This window comes from Anopheles arabiensis, chromosome 3 (genome assembly GCF_016920715.1).
Source record: "Anopheles arabiensis isolate DONGOLA chromosome 3, AaraD3, whole genome shotgun sequence".
NCBI lineage: Eukaryota > Metazoa > Arthropoda > Insecta > Diptera > Culicidae > Anopheles > Anopheles arabiensis.
In genome coordinates, this window is record NC_053518.1 from 11,297,962 (window position 1) to 11,318,214 (window position 20,253).

The 20,253-nt window shown below is 43.2% G+C and overlaps 1 protein-coding gene across 2 annotated transcripts in view; it reads left to right on the forward strand.

The window, feature by feature from the left end:
* Window positions 1-20,253, forward strand: part of LOC120902251 (histone demethylase UTY) — a 98,431-nt gene that overhangs the window by 23,435 nt on the left and 54,743 nt on the right. The window contains exons 1-2 of one of the 2 annotated variants that reach the window (XM_040310836.1): window positions 6,390-6,994; window positions 8,822-9,535. The exons of the other annotated variant lie outside the window; for it this stretch is intronic. The gene's annotated coding sequence lies outside the window, so the exon portion shown is untranslated. Of the gene's footprint in view, window positions 1-6,389; window positions 6,995-8,821; window positions 9,536-20,253 lie in introns of those variants that run through there. 2 annotated transcript variants of the gene reach the window in all.

The window sequence follows — 20,253 nt, forward strand, 5'->3', positions numbered from 1 at the left end:
CTACTTGGGAAATGTCGTTTGTTTTATAACAATTTTGTCAAATTAGCCAAATGGAGTGTTTTTTGAAATTGTTGTTTTGTCACCGACCACGTGTTAGTACGAAATGTTCAAAGTTATAATTCGCAAAGAACCTAATTAAACGTAATTGGCCATATTCTACGCTACATTCGTTTTGATTTGAGTCGAGAAATTGAGCTCCTAATTGATATTTTGCACAAATTTACATACATTCACAATAACTGCCCAAAGCTATGCACGGAAACACCCTAAAGAGCAGCAACCCTTTTTTTTGTTCCGCACTTCTCTCACTCACCTTCCCGTAGGCTTCCAAACGTTGCTTCATTAAAACCTTATCACACCCCACTTTCCCTTTTATTCTGCGGTGTGTGTGAGTGTGAGTATGTTTGATAATAAAACCCGGTCTGTGCTAGACGATTGCTGGTGCTGGTGTTTGGTAGCGGTGGTACTGTCGAACCGCATGTCACCAAATTGTTAATAAGGGTTGTACGGTGGGAAGAGAGGCTTGCCTAAGAGGTTGGTTTTGTTGATAAGGGAATAAAGGGAAGAAAGAAAAAAAAAGGTCACACATACACCAACCAAACATCAAACACCACAAAACACATACAACATAATGGAAGTGTTTTTGTCACTTCCTATTTTGTACGGGAAGCACTACGAATGCATTCTGGGAACTGAGGAGAGCACTTGTACGGTGTGATGTAACTGTGTTGTCGGCGCCGTTAGTATCGTTTTCGGGTCCGTTGTTTTCACCAGCATGGTAAACGGATGTAATTACGTTACGTTTAAGGGAACAATTAGCTTTCTGATTGGTTCTTACTAATAAGTTTGTATGTTTATAGATTTTGTGTATGTTTAAGCCTGTATAGGTCATCAAGAAATTGTGACAACTAACAAACAATTAACCTAAGAATGCTTGGTTAATTGATAGAAAGCAGTGATATAAATCCTAACAATTAACTAATTAACAGGGGCGGTCCCTTGGGACAGTCGTCAACTCGAACGACTCAATAACATGTCTGTGATGGGTTCAAGCCTAAACTGGACACCTGGAAGAAGAAGAAGAGATTCTTAATTATCTAGTATACTAAATCTTCATTTCTGCACATTTCATGTATGAAATTCATTCTCAGTGTTCAATAATTGATGAATTTTTATGATCCACCACAAGTTGTGTGAATCATAATAATTATCCAACGATTGATGAATCAGAAGCAATCAAAGATTCGTGAATCGTACTATTTGTTTGGTGGTTCCAATAACTCCAAACTGAAGCCATGTATGAATGAATGCTTGATGAATCATTCAAGCACAACATCATACGCTAATTTATGTTTTCTATGTTGCACGCAATTCCTGGTGGCTCGTGTTGACATTGTGATAGATTTCAATCCAAAATAAAATTCTATTTTAATTCATAGCATCGTTCAATGTTTTTTGTTACCTAGGGATGCCTCAGGCATGATCTTTAATTAGTCGTCTAAATGTACGTCCCAGGTTTCCTTTTTTGCTCGGAATATTTTTAGCCCCAATTGCGTAAAACAGCACACGAGTGTGGACAAATCGGTTCATTTAGGGTCTAATTAAGGCACACACACACACATACTCACTACCCGGGCTTCTTCTACCGTGCGCATACTTCTTCGTTCATTCGCCTGACCGGAAATGGTTCCCGGAACCGGTCACTACTGTTTCCGTGTTTGCGCGTTTCGTAAACAGTAAAAACGTGGCTACCACCACCACGCATCGGTCCTGATAAACAGTTTTTCCTTCTTCGATTAGTTATTCTTGTTCCCGCCGTTCCAGGAAGGAAGCACAACAGCACAATTGCTTTCGCTTTGCCACCCATCCCCGCCTACCCATAGGGCCCAGGCCAAAGCGTTGTTCCTCAAGTCACAATTCCAGTGCGGAGGGCGCGTACCGTTTCCTACGGGAGCAGGTTTTTATCGATTTTGGAGAGAAAAGTGCTCCCTCAATCCCGTTTCTGGTGCTGGGGTGGAGAAGAAATGCTTTCCAAACGCGACGATGGGTCGCCGACAAGCGCACACCGAATTCTTCGTGTTGCCGCTGAGCGTCCTTCGTGTGTCCCTGGAAGAACGTGCATACGTGCCCGCGGGATGGGAATGGATTCGGTTGTCCCTTTTTCTATGTGTGTGTGTGTGTGTGTTTAATGGGAAGAAGGACAAACATTCCATTGCTGTTGCTACTGCTGCTCACTTTTGTACCCGCAGAGTAATGTGTGCAGTTTCCTGATTTTGTCCCTGCTTTAAGTCCTCAGATTGGGAATTATTGGCAATTGGGAAACGATAGGGAAGATAGCGTTCGTGGGTCAAATGTCAGGGAAAGGTTAAACTCTCTAAGACGTGAGACAGTTTGGCAAACGACAAAAACGGAAGTAGAGGTGAACGGGATCACTGGCTGGGGGTTGTAAGGTTCTGTTTGTTTACCAGTTCTTAGGGAAATTGCATATTTTATTAGTGGGAATGTAATATTTCATAAATTACATTAAAAATAGATTATTATTCGGTACAAATAAAGATGAATCCTCGCCGTTGCTTCGCTTGCATTAGCTTCAAATATCGTGAGCTATAAATGTTTATCTATTGCTTTATTGCATCCTCTGTTTTGCTTTAATATTTTAATATATTTACTTAAAACAAGCTTCTTAAATAATTAAACTGTTTTGTATTATGAGTAAGCCAGATTGTAATCAATTAATATATTGCATACCTTCAGGCGTTTTGAAACGCTTTTCGAGGGTTTTTGTACTTTTATCGTTAATTGAACGAGCTCAACCGGTTTTAAAAGGTTTTTATTGAAGTATTAAGTCACATTTTCTAAAGATATTTATATTTTTGCAATTCAACTCAATCTCTTCGTTTTTAAAAATTAGCCATTAATAAAGCACAAATAGAGCATTATGGCAAATTGTGACACTTGTTTACCTTCATATTTTCTGCTAAATAAACCACAAACAAAACGATGAAATTCTCACTCTGCCTTTCTTTCCCGTGAACCGGAAGCATTGCAAAAAGGATAAGCGTTTGCGCGCCACACAAGGAAGTGAGCTGGAGGAATGGATCGCGACGCATAGTCGCTTCGCGGAGCCTGTCAGGGAAGGTCCTCCCTTGTGTTCCTTCTGTCGCTGTTTTCTCTCCCTGGCTGGTCCGCTGGCAACGCGTTCATTGAAACTCTCTCTCTCGCTATGGTTGTGTTGGTGCCGCTTCCCGGAACTTCCTGGTAAGGCTCTCACCGTTGCTCACCCCATGCACAGCCGCTCCGTCGCCTCTCAATCCCTATTTCTAAGCTTATCCACGATTATTCCGATGTGTGTTAGAGCTACTTCCGCACCCCATAGACACAAACACACACACGTATGTGTGTATAGTCTGTATGTGCCTCGAAATTCCCTAAACACACACGCACACATACGCCGTTCCACCCTCAAATGGGAACAGTCTTGAATTGAATTGATAATTTGCATCCTTACTGTTTGTCTGTCCGGTGGTTTGAGACGGGGCGTTCGGCATTTGATTAGATTAGACCCCAAGCAGACAACAGTTGTCGTTCTGCTGGTGGACGCCTGCCAGCCCGGTCTCAATCGACGTGGGAGCGTACATAGATGTAGCGAAGTAGGAGGAGGGAATGGTGGGCACATGGGGTGGTATGGTAAAATGAATGAATCTATCACCGCGGCTCATCAGCAGCGCGCCACTACCACCGTCTTGCAATGTGCCGCGCCACGAAATCGAATTGAAAGTGCATCGATGTCGTAATAAAAAGTGCAGCCACGGTTTGCATCTGTCTCTTCTGGCGACCCGGGGTGCCTACGTGACGACCAGGGCCTATTGCCGCCTGCTCGCTCCTCTGTGCGTTTTCTCTTTTTCGCTCTTCCATTCCATTGATGTGTCCGATATATAGGGGATGGAAAAAGGGAGCGTCGAGTATCATCATCATCATCATCATCGTCATTGCACACACAATCAAAATAGGGTTTTGTATGTGTGTGTACGAAGGGATGGAAAGGGTGCAGGAGAGGAGAAGCTGGCGGAGGGAAACGGTGAGAGAAGAGTAAAATGTGTGCGTCGAAACAACGAGGAGGGGTAGGAAAATGCGGGCAAGGGTGAGAATGTGAGAGAACGGAAGTCGTTAATGGTGCAAAGCGAGGAAGCAGCAAGAACGGGGTCGACTTAGTTGCAGGAAGAGGAGAGAGTGAGATAGACACATAGAGAGAGAGAGATAGAGAGAGAGAAAGAGAGAGAAAGCGAAAGAGCAGCTTAGATTTTAGTTAGTATCGGTGATAGGAGAGCGTGAGCAGCAATTGGAGAGCACACCGCATCGGATGGTGAGCAAATGAAGGGTTCGTCGGATGAGTTGTTTTAAAATTGAGTAAATTGCACAATTGTTTGTGTAATGGTAGTTAGTGTGGTTCTCAAATCCACTCGCTTCACCAAACATAACAGACGTCCTTATTATGGGTTTAAAAGATGGCCAAAGATTGCCATTAAAGAAAGTAGAAACTGTATTCAGGATATTGACACAATTCAACGTTCCTTATTGATAAATATATTATTTAGTAGTCAACGGAGTCTATATATGCACTGTTGCTGACCTGAAAAAAACCATCGTTTCACGTTGTTTTGTTTTCACTAACATGCATATCTCTCTTTGAGCTTTTAGTTCCTCGAGGAATCATCTTAGGAAGACTCCACTTACATTTTTTCTACATTTACTTTTCACCTGCCTATATTTTCTCTCTCTATAGGACATATATGCTAAGACAACCTAAGCTGCACCATTGAATGACAATTCAGAGCAGCTTATTCTGAGGAGTGTATATTTTAGTACATGATACTTCATATCAACAAGTTTAGTTAGTTTCCTAAGACCGTGGTCTTATTCCCTATGTTCGTGACAGATAACCTCGAATTACAGATGAACGAGAAAAGGACTGACATCACCAGCGGCCTTACTAACAAATCCAGATCTATGTAGGGATGACGTACGAATAGCTGAGGGCACTTTTGAAGTCGGCCAAGATTTCATCCGTATCGAGTCAAAGAGTCAGTTCTGACAACAGCATAGAAGCTGAGTTGCACCCATAGATGGTGGCTGCCAACCGGTCATTATATAGCCTCGCAGCAGTTTATCACATAAAACTCAGTACTCGCATATACACTGGTGGACATAAAAATAGGAACTTTTTTCTGTTACCGAAAAACATAGTTCTTGTCGGAAATATTTGGTAGCCCTGAAAAGGACTGTTTAAGTGGTTGTTGGGAGGTGGTGTTGCGGTGTTCCACAGAGCGGAAACATATTCTAACGGTCAATGTGTTGACCGTTATTCGCTATCACTTATTCATAGCGTAGGGCCATATCGCCGATGAGGTTACGGCATTTGCTTCTGTCTATGCGTTTCCACATAGCCTTGCAGCGTCTCCATAGCGAATTGGCAGAACGTGCATGCTTGCTTGCATGCTCTAAACCATACTAACAACAACAACAACTGTTGGCGATGACACACCTATTGCACGCAAAAAAACACACAACAAATTTTTTTCCTATCTTTTTGTCCACCGGTGTACCTCTGAGACACGGACACTGTCCTAATCTGACGAAACCCTCTTGGGGCTATAAATCTGGCGAAACCCGCGGTTTATAGAAAGATGCTCAGAGGAATTTTCGTCCCCGTATGTGAGGCAGGACAAGGGACGACCGTCTAATATGATGAGTTGTTCAAGCACTTTCGTGCAGCGTATCAAGCTCGCCTGACCTCGGTGAACTGACCATATATGTGTGGAATCGGACGAACTAACCTGCAAAGTCCTTTTAATTTTTTCCAAAGGGACTGAGGAAGTGTGGTTGGTTGGTCCAAATTGAAGTGGAATGTTTTGGTTGTTTTCTCGTGTTGCTTGCACTATACATTAGGCATTGGACCATTAACTAAGGTGGATGTCTCTCGTAGGTGTAGGCTATAGGTCTCTGTAGGAAGAGTACCATCGATATGCTTGTTCATCGGTACCGTAGACTTTCGATAGATTTGAAAGTAAGAACAATCCAATCGAAGAACATATTATTGAAATTCCTTAAAATAATTATAAGATTGTTTACAAAATGAATTCGTTTGTTTGCGTCCCGCAGTAGCAGAAATTGCCCTTATTATCGCTGTAGTGTCCTTCACAAGCCCGGTAACAACTACACCAACCTCATTCGCGCCGAAAGCCCCTGCCTGCCCGCAACACGCTCCGCGAGCAAATGCGTGCTCTCTCTCTCGGTTTATTATACGCAAACGAAGCAAAGGAAACAAAAAAACCCAACCGGTTTGCTTGGCCCCTGCACCACGGAGGGTATCACCGCGACAGATGAGAGCAGCGTCGATTCAATTCGATTCCGACTGGCAGCGCGTACGGACGGCCGATTCACGCTCGCACGTCACCCGGCTGCTCGGGTGTGTTGCGTTTTTGAAAGGGGCTGGACCATTTCAACCGGAAGAAGGGAGCAAAGGCAAGCAAGCAAGCAAAAAGCAGCAAAGGAAAGAAAAGTGAAACCCAAATTCGGTGGCCGGTGATGATGATGTGGTGATGGTGAATGCGGTGTGTGTATGTACGTGTGTTTTACGGTGTGTGTTACCCAGAACGACAGAGCACAGCAAAGCGCAGAATATAGTGTGTGATTAGTTTTTCCACAATCGATTGAGCCTCGCAGCAGCGCTCAACCCTTTTGCCCTGTGCCTGTGCTTGCTTGTGTTTGTGAGCGTAAAGTGAAAAGGGAATACACCTGAGAAGGAAAGCAAAGCAAAGGGTAGCTAATATAAGTGCAGCAGCAGTGTATCATCAACGTGTTCATCCTCACGGCAGAAGTGTTGTGTGTGAAATCATCATCATCATCATCATCGCGCTCGAGCAGTGTGTGCGGGCGTTCCGTGCGTGCGCGCGTGTGTGTGTGTGTGCAGTACGTGTGGTGTGTATTTCCGAAGGTGTGTTTCCATTCTTTTCTCTTCCCCTCTCCCTCTCTTTCTCCCTCGCTGTATGGCTGGCGGGTTGAAGAGTTTGTACGTGCATCGTTCGCTTGACCGCGTGCGTGAATGTGTGCTTCAATCCGCACTCCGTGCCTGTCCCAGTAGTATGCGTGTGCGGTGTGTGATATAGTAGGCAGGGCACGTCGCACGTTAAGTAGTAGATAGTAACGGCATATGCGGTGCGCAGCACACACACACACACAGACACATAGCATGGGGCCCGTGTTTCGTAATAGGCGAGCGAGCGAGCGAGCGAGCAAATGAGAATAGTAGGCGCTTTCACCTCTCCTCCCTCGTGCGCGCTCGCGCCCTTCGCCATGTTTGGTGGCCCCCTTTTCCGCACGTCATCGTTTATCAGCAGCAGCAGCAGCGAGCGGTGGGAGGGAATTCCGCGTTTGCGGGGAGGGTTGGTTTGGGTTGGACGAAGAGCGGGTGGTAATTGTACGGCCCATCCATCCGTCGTATCAATGGGGTGGAAAAAAGGGCCAATTGCCTGTAGATGTGTGCGTGTGTTTGTGTGTGCTGAATTGGTGGAATCGGTGTGGAGCGTGAAAAATCGTGCCAAGTTTTTCAGCCTGCTCGAATCGCGGACATGCTTGCTCGATTTTATTCACTTACCGTTAGCTTCCATCACGTTTTCGTTCCGTACAGGAAGGAAGGGAGAGGCTTCATGACCGATTTTTTTTATCAAAAACGTTCTAAGTGGTGAGGAAGAGATTAGGATATCGTTTTTCACTGAAGGGAGTGTTTTTTTACAAGTCCAAACGCTTAAAAGTGTGGTTTTGTATGTAGTTGTGTGTTTTAAATATTAAATAAAACCGTTAAGTGTATTTTCAGCCTTTTAGAGGCTTTTATTTGCTCTCATATCATTATCAGATTTTGAGTAAAAAGTAACCAACACTTCGTAAAAAAGAAACCCAATTTTGTTCTCCTTTTTGCATGTCGCCTCTGCCTCTGAAATTTGCATGTTCGGGAAGGTCATGAAAGCGTCGTTATCATATTCCGGTGTCTGTGTGTACGGCACACAAACTCTCAAACCAGCAGTAGCTCGTGGAGATGTTGCAGTGTGTTGTTGTACTTGTTGGTACATCAAAGTGGTCATGCCTAAATTTGCTGTCGTTAGTGGCAACCATTTTCGTTGAATTATTCGATTTTGAGTCCAACTGAGGCGCCAACAGGCCCCGTAGTGCAGGGTTCGCTGTACACAATTTAAATTCAGCACGCCCCAGTTTACCCCATTGGATTGTTTAGCGGGATTTAGAGAGAGAAAGGGGGTGTCTCTACTTCCACATCCTATGTCATCTAGCATCCCCCCCCCTCCCTCCTTGCACATGGGCGGCAAACGGAATCACAAATGAAAGCCAACACACCAGCAGGGCAGGAAAATAAATACATTGATATGTGAACAGAAAGGGCAACAGTTGTGTGCTGAGGGCTAAACAGTAATGTGTGTGTGTGTGTGTGGATGTGTTGTGGAAATAAAAACAAAGCAAACACACACACGCACTTAGCCCCTGGCGTGGCTGTGTTAGGGAGAAACCGTAGAAGAGCTCTTTATCTTATATACAAAAAAATAGTTAAAAAATGCCGCTCCATAGTAGTAGTGTGTGTTGTTTTGTTGAACGTGTTTTTTTAAAACGTTCCGATAGCAAAAACATAATCCCAGAAGAGCACAATGCCTAAGGGAATATTGCAAGTATATTAACAAAATACGTCCCCAGCCACGTTAAAGTCCTTGAAATAATAAAAAAAATAATGTTTGAATTCTTTTATCCGGAAATTTAGTGCCAGCATTGAATTTACTACACTGCCAACGGTCGTAAAATAATAAATAAAAAAAAAAAAATTACAACACGTGTTCACTAAAAGTGTGTGTTCCAAGTGCGTAAGTGCGTGTGTTCATATCGCTCAGAAGGAAAAGCAAGCTGCCACAAATATTTGTTTAAGAAAGAAAAAAGGTAGGGCAAAAATCGTATACCTACATTGTGTAAAAGTGTATGTGTGTGTGTGGAAGAATTTTTGTAATATTAATTAAAGATAAAGAAGCATCGATTGGCTTCCCTCAAATCTCTCTCTCTCTCAACCTCCATTGTAACGTTACACCAAAAGCGAAATCGTATCACTGCCAAGTGGAAACACGGTGTGTGTGTGTTCAGCTCGCTTCGTTTTTTTTTTGTCGTAAGAGAGCATCATCACTGTATAGTTGCTGTAAGTCATCTTACAAGCTAAAGCTAAAAAAAGAAAAATACGGACTAGAGCACGCGCGCGGTGTGTTGTGTTGTTGTAGCTGCTATAAAGAAAAACAACAGCGATACGCCACCGACGCCGCCGCCGTCCAGCGTTGTGTTTTCCATCGAAGGGAGACACACAACAGCCAGAGCCAGAACAACGAAAACGAAACGAGAATATCTAGCACAGGGGGAATACGGTGAACGAAACAGTTGACGAACTCACAAAACCCCACGACCAGCAGACACATCACAAAGCAAAAAATCCAAGGTAAGCCATACGATTCCCAAGTCTGCGCCGCGACCGTCTGTCTGTATGTGTGTTCGGTGTGCACAGGTTGCATCGGTCGTTTGATGCATCGGTCTTTATTCCAGGCCAGACTTGTGTGTTGGTTTGCTTCTCGGTGCCGGTGTTTTGTACGTTTTTTTGTACGTGTATGTGTGTGCCCCCATTTAGGGTTTTTACAAAACACAAAGAACGAAGGAACAGAAAAATGCATTGTGTCTGGGTTTTCCTACCTTCTTGCTGTTGCTGCTGCTGCTGCTGCTGCCACCTGATTCGCCGCCGTCGTTGATTGCGCCCTCTTCTCCCCGTCTCTTTGAGCGTTTTGAGTTGTCTTCTTCTGCTTCGGGTTCGGTGTGTCCACGGGAGCTAGAATGTGCCGCAAAACCTGAACAAAACTCGGCTGCAGCAGCCGTTTGAGCGGTTGAACGCTTTTCTTACCTTTGCTGTGTGTGTGTGTTTCTTTTGCCGTGCTTTACACATCGAGGAGATGAAGAAAACTTGCATTCGATCATAATTCCGGCTATCACGAGACGTGTTTAGAGGGGTTTTATGATCGAACTCGAGATTGAAAAACGATAAAATTATGTTAAATATGGTGTTGATAGTCCACAGATACGATTGGTGATGATTGATGATGATGATTAATGATAAAACTCCACCTCAAACTCTAACATAGGTCTGAGAATGGGAGAATTTCCTTGCTACATTTTCGGGGGAAATAAAGAATTTTTGATCATTTTTTTAGATATATTGCATTGTGATTCTTAGTTAATTTGTAATTGTTCCAAACATTTTTGTAACAAATGATTCGAAATTGTGGTAAAAATTAATTACTAGTATTTGACACCTTTAAGAAACTGTCTATAAACCTTGGGAGAAGTTAAACCAACATTGAGAAGCAAGAGAGAGAAAAAAATCTTCAAGAAACCCTGCATAAACCCCAAAACCCATTATTGGAATGTGGTGATACATTGGAAGAGCATTCCCTTCGAACGAAAATCTACAATTCCAAACATTCTTCTATCGCTGAAAACTGTAACCGAGGCAAACAGGGCGAAAGTAAACGCACTGGGTTCTTATACAGAGATTAAATGGCGGAAATCCGGCTCGAAGGACCATCCCGCGCGCGCACCATGTGATTGATTATTTCGCCAGAGGCTTTCTGCTTTGATCCCTTTTGCTACTTCACGCCTATAATTTTGTATGAAATGTATTTCTTCATTCTTCGGTAGTGAAGGGGATAAAATTCTTCAGCAAGAAGCTAAAATTCAATAATCTTTAGAAGAACAGAAATTCAATTCTTCTATCTTTTATCTATTTGAATGACGCAGATTGATTACACATTTCCGCTGAATGCATCGCCGCCAATGCTGGCAAATCAAAATGGGCGATGAAATCAATCATTTTACTCCCTTGAATTCCAGCTGTGATGCACAATTTCGATGGAATTTGCCGATTAATTTATTGGAAATGGTTTCACATGAAGTTTTACGGCTGTTGGAAATGGTATTTGAATCGTGTTTTGATATTTGATGTTTCTCCCTTCGTGTAGTTCAACAAGCGTTGGCTACCATCGCACTAGACCCTTTAATCGGGTTCGGCCCTTCCCCTTCCTAACATTCTGTTGCACAATTTCCACGGCAAGAAAAATGCATTGAATGTATCCTGCCAGCTTTCCGGTTCCGTCTAATTCTTCCTTCGGCCGGATGCCATCGCGCTGCGCGCCCCATACTGCATTCTCTCTCCTCACTTGCAATCCATCAATTGTGTGCATCTAAGAGGGATAGTGTGTGTGTGTGTGTTTGCGTTGCTGCATCCCGAAAAGAAAGCACACTGAGAGAGCCGTTTGTTAACAGAGCCCCTGAGATACGGGGACGAAAAACCCCCCATCAGAAGAAACACTTTGAAGTGCTCGAGAAGCAGCAGCAGCAACCACCACGACCAGCAGAAATGGCTCAGCGCAAAGACAAGCCAAAAATGTAGGTCAAACATTTATTGCACCCCTCCGCAGTGCACCCTTTTCTCAACCTCAACCGTCGTGTTTCGTCGGCGGAGAGATGTGTGTTTTTATATTGCCTCCTTCCCCTTTCTGTCCGCGCTCGATTGCTTGCTGCGTTCGACGGTGCTCTGCCGCTTCGCATTTCCGTCCGATGGTGGACTTTTTTCTTTTCTTTCTTTACGCCTTGGTGTTATGTTGAAGTTTTCTTAAGCGCGTGTTCCCGCGGTGCTTTTGTGTCTTCACAGTGCTTTTTCTTCTGCGTGTGTGTGTGTTTGCACGGTAAGAACAGGTGGAAAGAAGGGAGTTTTTGGGGTGTATCGCGTTTGCACAACAAAATTGTAAGAACAACACACATACACACACACACACTTCTAGACCGGTGTGGCATGTTTTCTTAACATTCATATGTTAAAAAATGAAAATGTGTGACATGGGGACTGTCATTTTGCTTTCATTTTGTTTTATATTTATATTACTTTTGTTGCATTGTCAGAGAAGCATTTTTGGGAAAAACTTGGTACTTTCAGTACTAATCGTCTTTATACATTTTATACAGCTCTTTTAGATAAAATGCAATCTTTTTTAGTAATATTTATGCTTGTAATTATCGACTTATTTTGTCTTTATTACATATTTTTTATTACATATTTATTACATTTTTTTATATTTATTACCTTTTTTTATTACATATTTTAACTAGTTTATTATCTATGTTTTGTTTTGTTATTTTCATATTTTTGTATACTTTTTTTTAGCTTTTTTCATAATATAATTATGTAAAAAAGAATTAAATTTAAATTTCCAAAAGCCATGTTTAGTTTACTAACAGTTTACTAACAGTTAAGATAAATCCTAACAAATAAATACCATTGAGCAATACAGTCATACAAAATGCCATACAAGCTCTTCACAATCACTTTGAAAAGATTTCCCTTTATGCACAATTACTCTCACACACACACACATACACTTCCTCACCATGAGTTGCACATTCCAGTGCATCTACGGCAGTCGGTTAACCCTTTTTCTTGTTGGCGACGACAATTTTCTCTCTTCTGTGTCGCTCGGCTTGGCTTGTGTTCCGTTTTGCCTACCACTCTACCTGGTGGTGCACATAGCAACCTCGTCGGAGCCTTTGTGTGTGTTTGAGTGAGGAGGTTTTCCCTGAGCCTGACAACAGCAAGCGTGACACAGTGCACAAGCGAACGCTTCTAATGTTCTTACTGCCGAGCTTCGAACGCCTCCGAAGCAGTGGTACAACTATTTCACAATGATTGTAGATAAATAAACTTTGCCATAGTCTGGCCTATCGCTCACATATACACACACAAAAACACCCTGGGGGGCTAGTTTGTCTCCTTTGAGAGTTGAGTAGATATTTGCTTCCTTGATCTACTTCTGCATTTTTTCTGCACCCTGTTTCCTACCTAATGCCAAAGGGGGCATTTTCTAACGCTTATATTAAATGCAGATAAATATACTTGCGAGAGCAGGAAGGGAGGAAGGCGGTCGTTTATCTTTCCGCGAGTAATTGCCCCAAGTCGTCGTGGCGCACAACACTATAAGCTTCGTGGCTCGAAGGGGGGGGGGGGGGGGGTAAGCAGTGTCGCGCACCGAATGCAGCGCTGCACAGCGCACTGGAAGCGAATCTGGGTCGGGGACTTGATCACGTTTTGCTGCTGCTGCTGTTGCTGCACACTCGAACCTCCTCCTTCACCAGAGACCAATAAACGCCACTTCTAGTGCACAGGCCCCCTGGATTTGGATTGGGTGTCTTTGGTTGGTGGTTGATGTTTGGCAGCTGGCAGCGAAAACCTAGAACTGCATTTAGCAACAAAAAACAAACAACAATTGCAACAAAAAAAAAAGCATTTCGAAGGGCACAACACTCCTCTAGCGCTGAAAATAGCAAATCAATGTTTTAGTTCATTGGATTTTGTGTTGTTTGTTACGCCTCGCGCAAACTGCAACTTGCATTATTTCTGTTTGTCTGTCTGTGCACTTCGTTCGTTCGTCCGTTCTTTTGATGCACTTTTCATGATTGCATATTGCTGGAGAGAGCGAGAGCGAGAGAGAGAATGAGCTATATCAGAGTAGAAGGTTTTCTTTTTCAAACAATCATTCTACAAAGCACAAAACAACTAACACAGCCAACAGAGCCCCACGCTGGCATGATTATTAGCTCCAGTGCGCCGGTTAATGCGACCACCGAGCACCACCGGCAAGGGGGGGCAAGGGTAGTAGGACAAAGGTGCGGCGGAGCGAGAAGTCACGCCACGCGGAAGTGGTGCTGTGCTGGGAGCAGCGGGGATTTTGCCTTGGGATAGGTAATGGTTTTTTTTAGTATCGTGTTGTTTGGATGCCGCGGCGTCCGCAGCCGCCATCATCGCCGTCGTTGTTGTCGTCATCAACGGGGCACACTGTTTGCTCCGTTGGTTGCTGTTGGTTTGGTTGGTTGTTGGATGTCGTCGTCGCAAGATTTCTTCCCTCGTTGAAGGCAACATCACCTTCCCCGCGCCACCGTTATCGATGTCGGCCACCTAGCTACGGTGGGGGGGGGCATGATGTCATGCCTTTTTATTCCTTCAATGCTGTGGTGGTGCATTACGTTAATAACCCATACTTAAAGGGTTTGTGTACTGCCGCATGCGAGTTGGATGGAAGCTCGTTGATAGGTGCTCTTTAATTGAGTTGAGCTTATTAAAAGAGGAAGGGTTTTTGTAAAAAAAACAAAAAACGGGTTATTCTACTTCTCAAAATAATAAAAAATACTGATTATGATATCAACTGAATTTGTTGTGATATCAACTGTTTTAGTGTTTAATCACATACAAAGACAAATAATTAAAAAATGCTAAATTAAAAGGTTTAAATTTAATAAACATTCTCTACCCAGTTTCTGCTATTATCTGCCTGTTGCTTCAAATTCAACAATTCAAAATTCAAATTCCAATTTTGCAACATTTTTGTCGCACCATTTGCCGGAAAAGTCGCAACTTTAACCTAAATTTCACACACTTTCACTATCATAAAATGATCGACACGTGTGCCTTTTTAGTCTCTATTGCTTTGAAACTAGAGTTCAAGTTTGCTTTTTTGCTTTGTTTGAAAATATATGTGTGCGCAATCGTATGGAACGATGGCACGAAAATAACAAAATAAAAGATACACACGGCACAATAAATTTGCCACAATCGCTGGCTGGCTGGCGCACGTGTATGCCGTTGCAATAAGGTCAGCCAAAAAAAGAAAAGAAAAAAGAGAATGATCACCTGTGTGTTTGGTATGAGGGTTTCCGATGCTGGAAAAAGTTGCAAACTATGAATTAAAATACCAAATAGTCCACATGGTGAAGCAACTGTTCGATTGTGAAACAATGTTTTTGGCGTAGAATTATTGTTAATTTTTAGCTACATTTGGTACAGTAAGATCTTAAACATCGTATCAAGAAGCTGTCAATTTCTAAGCTTTTTTTAGGCTTTGACAATTAAATGATGTATTACTTACTTACTTATCCGGCGCTACAACCGCTTTGCGGTCTTGGCCTGCCTCAGGAGTGTCCGAAACCGCTCACGGTCTCGCGCCTTCGTCTGCCAGTCCGTTATCCCGGCCTTAATGGCGGACGCCTCCACGCCATCTTGCCACCTCAATTTGGGCCTACCACGCCTCCTCTGTCCTTGTGGACGGCCTAAAAAGACTTTACGGGCTGGGTCGTCCGTTTCCATGCGTATAACATGGCCAGCCCACCGGAGCCTGGCGAGCTTTATACGCTGTACGACAGTGAGGTCGCCGTACATCTCGTATAGCTCGTCATTATAGCGGCTCCTCCATTAATAAATGATGTATGCTTGCTTCAAATCTGGACCTATCCGTTGGGTCCCTTTCGGGTTCCTTTTCTAACCAGCTTAATCGGCTCCTCCAAAGCTCGCTCAACGTACATTGCACGCGTTTTAAACGATTTAACCAACATCATTCCGTTGTGCGATGAACCTTCATGAAGAAAAAAGGACAACCAACCACCCGTACGCGGGAAGAGCAAAAATAAATAAATTCAAACCCCTTTTCCCTTACCCCCAGCGCAAAGGTTGGGACCAGAAGCAAACAAAGAAATAGTTCCCTTTTTTTAAGCCGTCGGGCCAACCTCCCCATCATCCCCTGGATGGATGGTACACCTTCTCCAGGGTTTGCGCGATCGCGCGTCTTCCTTCGCGTTGGAGTTCATGTGGTAGTATGTGCTGTGGACTAAAGGTTTTGGAGTTCGGCCTTTTGCCATGTATGTGCCCTCTCACACACCGTTTGCTTGGATCGCACAGAGTGTCCAGTGTGTGTGTGTTTGCGTTTACTCTGGACCGTCTATCTTTCACTCCTATTTTTGTGTGTGTTTATTGTTGGACGACCATTAGCGGGTCCTCCGATCGTCACCGCTGCCGCCGCCGCCAACGTTTTTCCGTTCTTAAGTCGGCGTACTGCGTTCGTATGTGAGACTTTCAACCTGCCTCGAAACCGTGGGATGCGGGTTGAAGCCGACAAGCTTTGTTTGAGCATCGACTGGTGGTGTTGTGGTTCTTGCGGTGTTTAAACTCTTCTACGCTTCTCGACAATTCACGACGGGCCAGAGACGAAGAAGAACGCACGAGAGTGGTTTGGACAGGAACGCTGCCCTGATTGCGGACGGAAATGGTTGGAACATTCCTATATAAACAATTTTTTTGTTGTATGTTTCTTCGAATGGAATTCTGAATTAGAAATTAAAGGTTGTTTGTGCCATTTAATTATAACATTATGTAATAATTCCAATTGCGTAAATAATTCCAATTCGATTGTCCCACTTTTTAATAAGCTCAAACATTTAGCCTTCAAATTGCTATCCAAAGGCAAAGGTAAAAAAAAAAGACTTCAATAAACATTCGCAGAAACACACACATTCATTTGCACGGTTAAACTATTTTGTAAGTTACAACCTTGCTGGCCGACGCACTCTTCGGATTACAAGCTCTGCCGGGGGAGGATCATAAATTAACCCTGCCTCTCTCACCATCGGCATGCGCTGATGCGACCGTGTAGTACACCAGGAGGGGCCCAAAGTGCAAAGTAAATACGATATAAAGCTGGCTGTGGCACTGGACCAAGCACCAAGTGCACAACTGCAAACACACGCAGCTTGTGCTCACCTCGTGGTTGGTGTTTGCTTTCCTTGTGTCTGCGCGTTCTTGGATGACAGTTGGGGGGAGATTTGTGTGTTGATGGTGTTTTTATTCCCGCAGTTTGGGGTTGATCACAACACTCTCCTTCCAGCTCTGCAATGGGGCTGACGATGTGTCATGATGCAAGTGGCACAAACTGAGTGAGTGAAAGCGGCAATAAAAACACAGAGCGATGCAAACCAGGAGGAGGAAAGCTACAAACAAAAGATTAACCAAAGGTATTAGTTAGCGTAAGCCAAACTTTTGCACAAAACCAACGCACACATCACACACACAGTGTAAGATAAATGAGGATTTGGGTTGTTTAAATGTTGTTGCTGTTGCGCGCCTTGTTGTTTGAAGATCCGTGTCGCCAGTGCAACATGCACATCACCCAACGAGAAATGGCAACAATTGCCCAACGAATCTCGGTGCACACACAACCAAGCACTGGCGGCAGACATAGCGCAAATAGCGCAAAACTCTCAATTCACCGTTAGATGCATGTTGGTCTGTGTGTGCCCGATCGAGGGTTCAAATGATGATAAAATACGAACTGCACTCTGAAGGTATGAGTGTGTGTGTGTGTGTGTGTGTGTGTGTGTGTGTGTGTGTGTGTGTGTGTGTGTGTGTGTGTGTGTGTGTGTGTGTGTGTGTGTGTGTGTGTGTGTGGTAGAAATGCATTTGGCGCACAAACTCGATAACTTCCTTTACTCCTCCCCCATTTACCGTCGCGTTTTAGCCTCCCATTTGTGCTGCGAATTGATGTCTCGGCATGCAACGGAGAGAAGACAAAGAACTAAAAAAAACGGGGCCATCTAACGGGTTTACCGGTTCGGAGGAGGTGGGAAGGGTGGGAGAGTGTATGCACTCAAAGGGGCCATGTGCATGTGTCTGCAATCGGGAATGCGAATGTGTTTGATTTCATTTAGCCAATGCATTTCAACAACACCATTTTTATGGGCTTGCAATTTGGCAATTTGGACCCATTTGTACTCTATAAGCCTTTTTTAAATTATGTTTATCCTTTAAATAATATCTATCAATTGTTTTGTTTTATTTATCATTTATTTGAGTTGTATTATCATATTCGACGATTTATTTATTATTTATGTCATCAATAATACATTTTTAAATATGTTTGAAATGTGTTCTGTTATACGTTTTAGTAGAGTTTCTTATTTTATTACGAGTTTTCAGTTCTATTCAAATTATTAGTCATTTAATTGACATTTGAATAGATTTATTTATGTTTTACCATGGCTGAGGAAATTTTTTTATTTATGTACTTAGTTTTTATTATTTTATCGATTACACGTTGCTAACATCAATTTCTTTGTACAATTGTTTGTTATTTGATTGTTATTTGGTACAAGCATAATTTTTTATTGTTGTTTTCATTTATTTACTTTGTTAATTTATTTATTTTTATTACAAATTAATATTAAAATAAATTTGTAAAATATTACAATTGTTAGGGTAAAAAAAGTACAAAAAAGAACAATTTTATCCGTGTGCCACAAATAGTACGCTCTTGGCTAGATTAAAATAAAGCATGAGGAATGTTTTATTCGTTGTTTATGTGTGTGTACTCCTCTATGTGTGTTGCACGATTGTACGTAGGTAGGAAACAATTTGCTTCCCCTCTCTAGCTCTAAATCTCCCGCCTTTAACCCTTCGTTACCCCTCGCTCCGCACCCCATACACACACAACCATGTCGGCTCAACAAAGACTTCGCCGCGAGTGCACTTTTTATCGTTACTGCGGCATTACGAGAGACGCATTCGTTTGCGACAAAACACAGCAAAAGAACAACGTTTTGGTGGTGGGTGCATCGCGCGCGATGCATTACGACGGCGTGCGCATGGTTTTTCTGCGTGCGTGCGGTGTGTGTGTGTGTTGCTCTAGGGCCACTGCACTGCTCTCTCTCCCTCTATGTGTGTGCAATCGTTTGGCAAAAGGCATCGTTAAAACACGGTTCGTTTGGCGTTCTTTTTTGTCGTCGCTTTTTTCCCTCTCTCTCTCTCTTCCCCCCTTTTTGCGATCGTGTGGTGCAATGCGTCGTCGTCGTCGTCGCGATCGTGACTTGAAGATTGTCATTTTATGCTGCATGGTAGATCGGCAGATATTGCAATCCGCTCTAATGTGTACCGTAAGAGCAGCGGCAGCAGCTTTTCTTGTAATCTTGTGTGTAGGAAAAAGGGAAGGAAAGTGAGGCGTACATTTAGGCGGCCACTTTACATGCAAGGCGGCAAATGTTTGAGTGCGGGCGGCGTGTAGGCTGTGGGTAGGAAAAAATGGCACCACCAGCATAAAATGGGAAGCAATTGTGCAACAATTTTCTAATGGAGGGAAAGATCTGCAAAATAGTATGGTATTACCTACATGCAATACAGGGTTTTCCAGGAGTTCTCATAGCTGTGGGACACTTTATTGACTCTTTCATACGTGAAATGAACTTTATGCAATGGGAATTTGACTCTATGGCACCCTTGTTGGGCAAATCTAATAGGAATTTCCAAGCAGCCTGTCCCAAAAGGGTGCCATAGAGTCAAATTTCCAACACATGGGAAGCTTACTTCCGATAAGAAAGAGTCAAGGAAGTGTAGATAATATGCAGCAGTGTTTATCATTATGGAAACCTTTTTCACCGTTCTTGCTTTACAAGTTACATCAACTCGTATGCTGCGTTACGTGTGATTTGCTAAAAAAAAATAAAAAAAAATAAACTTTTCAAAAACATTTTGGACGCAACCGAAAGAAAACTAAATTCGGCCTTTGTTACGCTTAGTTGTTGAGCAATCAGCTATGGTTAGCAGTTCTCGATTATGAGCGCATTTCGTTGGTTTTGTTGCCATTTAGAGGGTCAACTTTTGTCTTGATGTAATTAATGGTGAAATTATGTAAAGATATTTTATTCTTTTTCGCAATTATATTCCCCCCAAAAATTAAAACTATTTTATCGTCAGGCTTCCCTACATAAAGCTGTCATTTGCAAGGGATTTATGTGTCCTCTCCCGTTAAATGTCAACCGAAACCGTCGGCTTCATCTGCCACATTTAAAGGAAACGCGCTTTGTACGCCCTTCAGCACACGTTACCGCGCTCGGTTACGTTAATGCATTCTTAATGCCTTTTTGGAACGCCGGAAATGGAACAGTGTCACGCGGAGGAAGTGGGGGTTTAGTTAATACAACGCTCCCGCGTAAGTGCATTCGATGCATGCTTCCGGGGTCTGCTCTTCGCCACGCTTGCAAGCAGCAACGTTCGAAGATCAACTGCCTTTGTGGAACCATTTGTTGTTCCGCTTGGTAATTAAGTGTACCAGAAGGGCCATGCATTTGTGTGCACAGTGTGCCGGTGGAAGTATGTGTAACTAATAGCTTAATATTTGTCGACCGCGTGTCGTCGGCAATTGTCACAAAGTTAGAAAAGGCGCCAGAGAGGAGAAGCAACAGCGTGATGAGCTGACCCGAACATATGTGGGCCGTTATTTGTGCTCTCCCTGTTAGCTGTGTTGG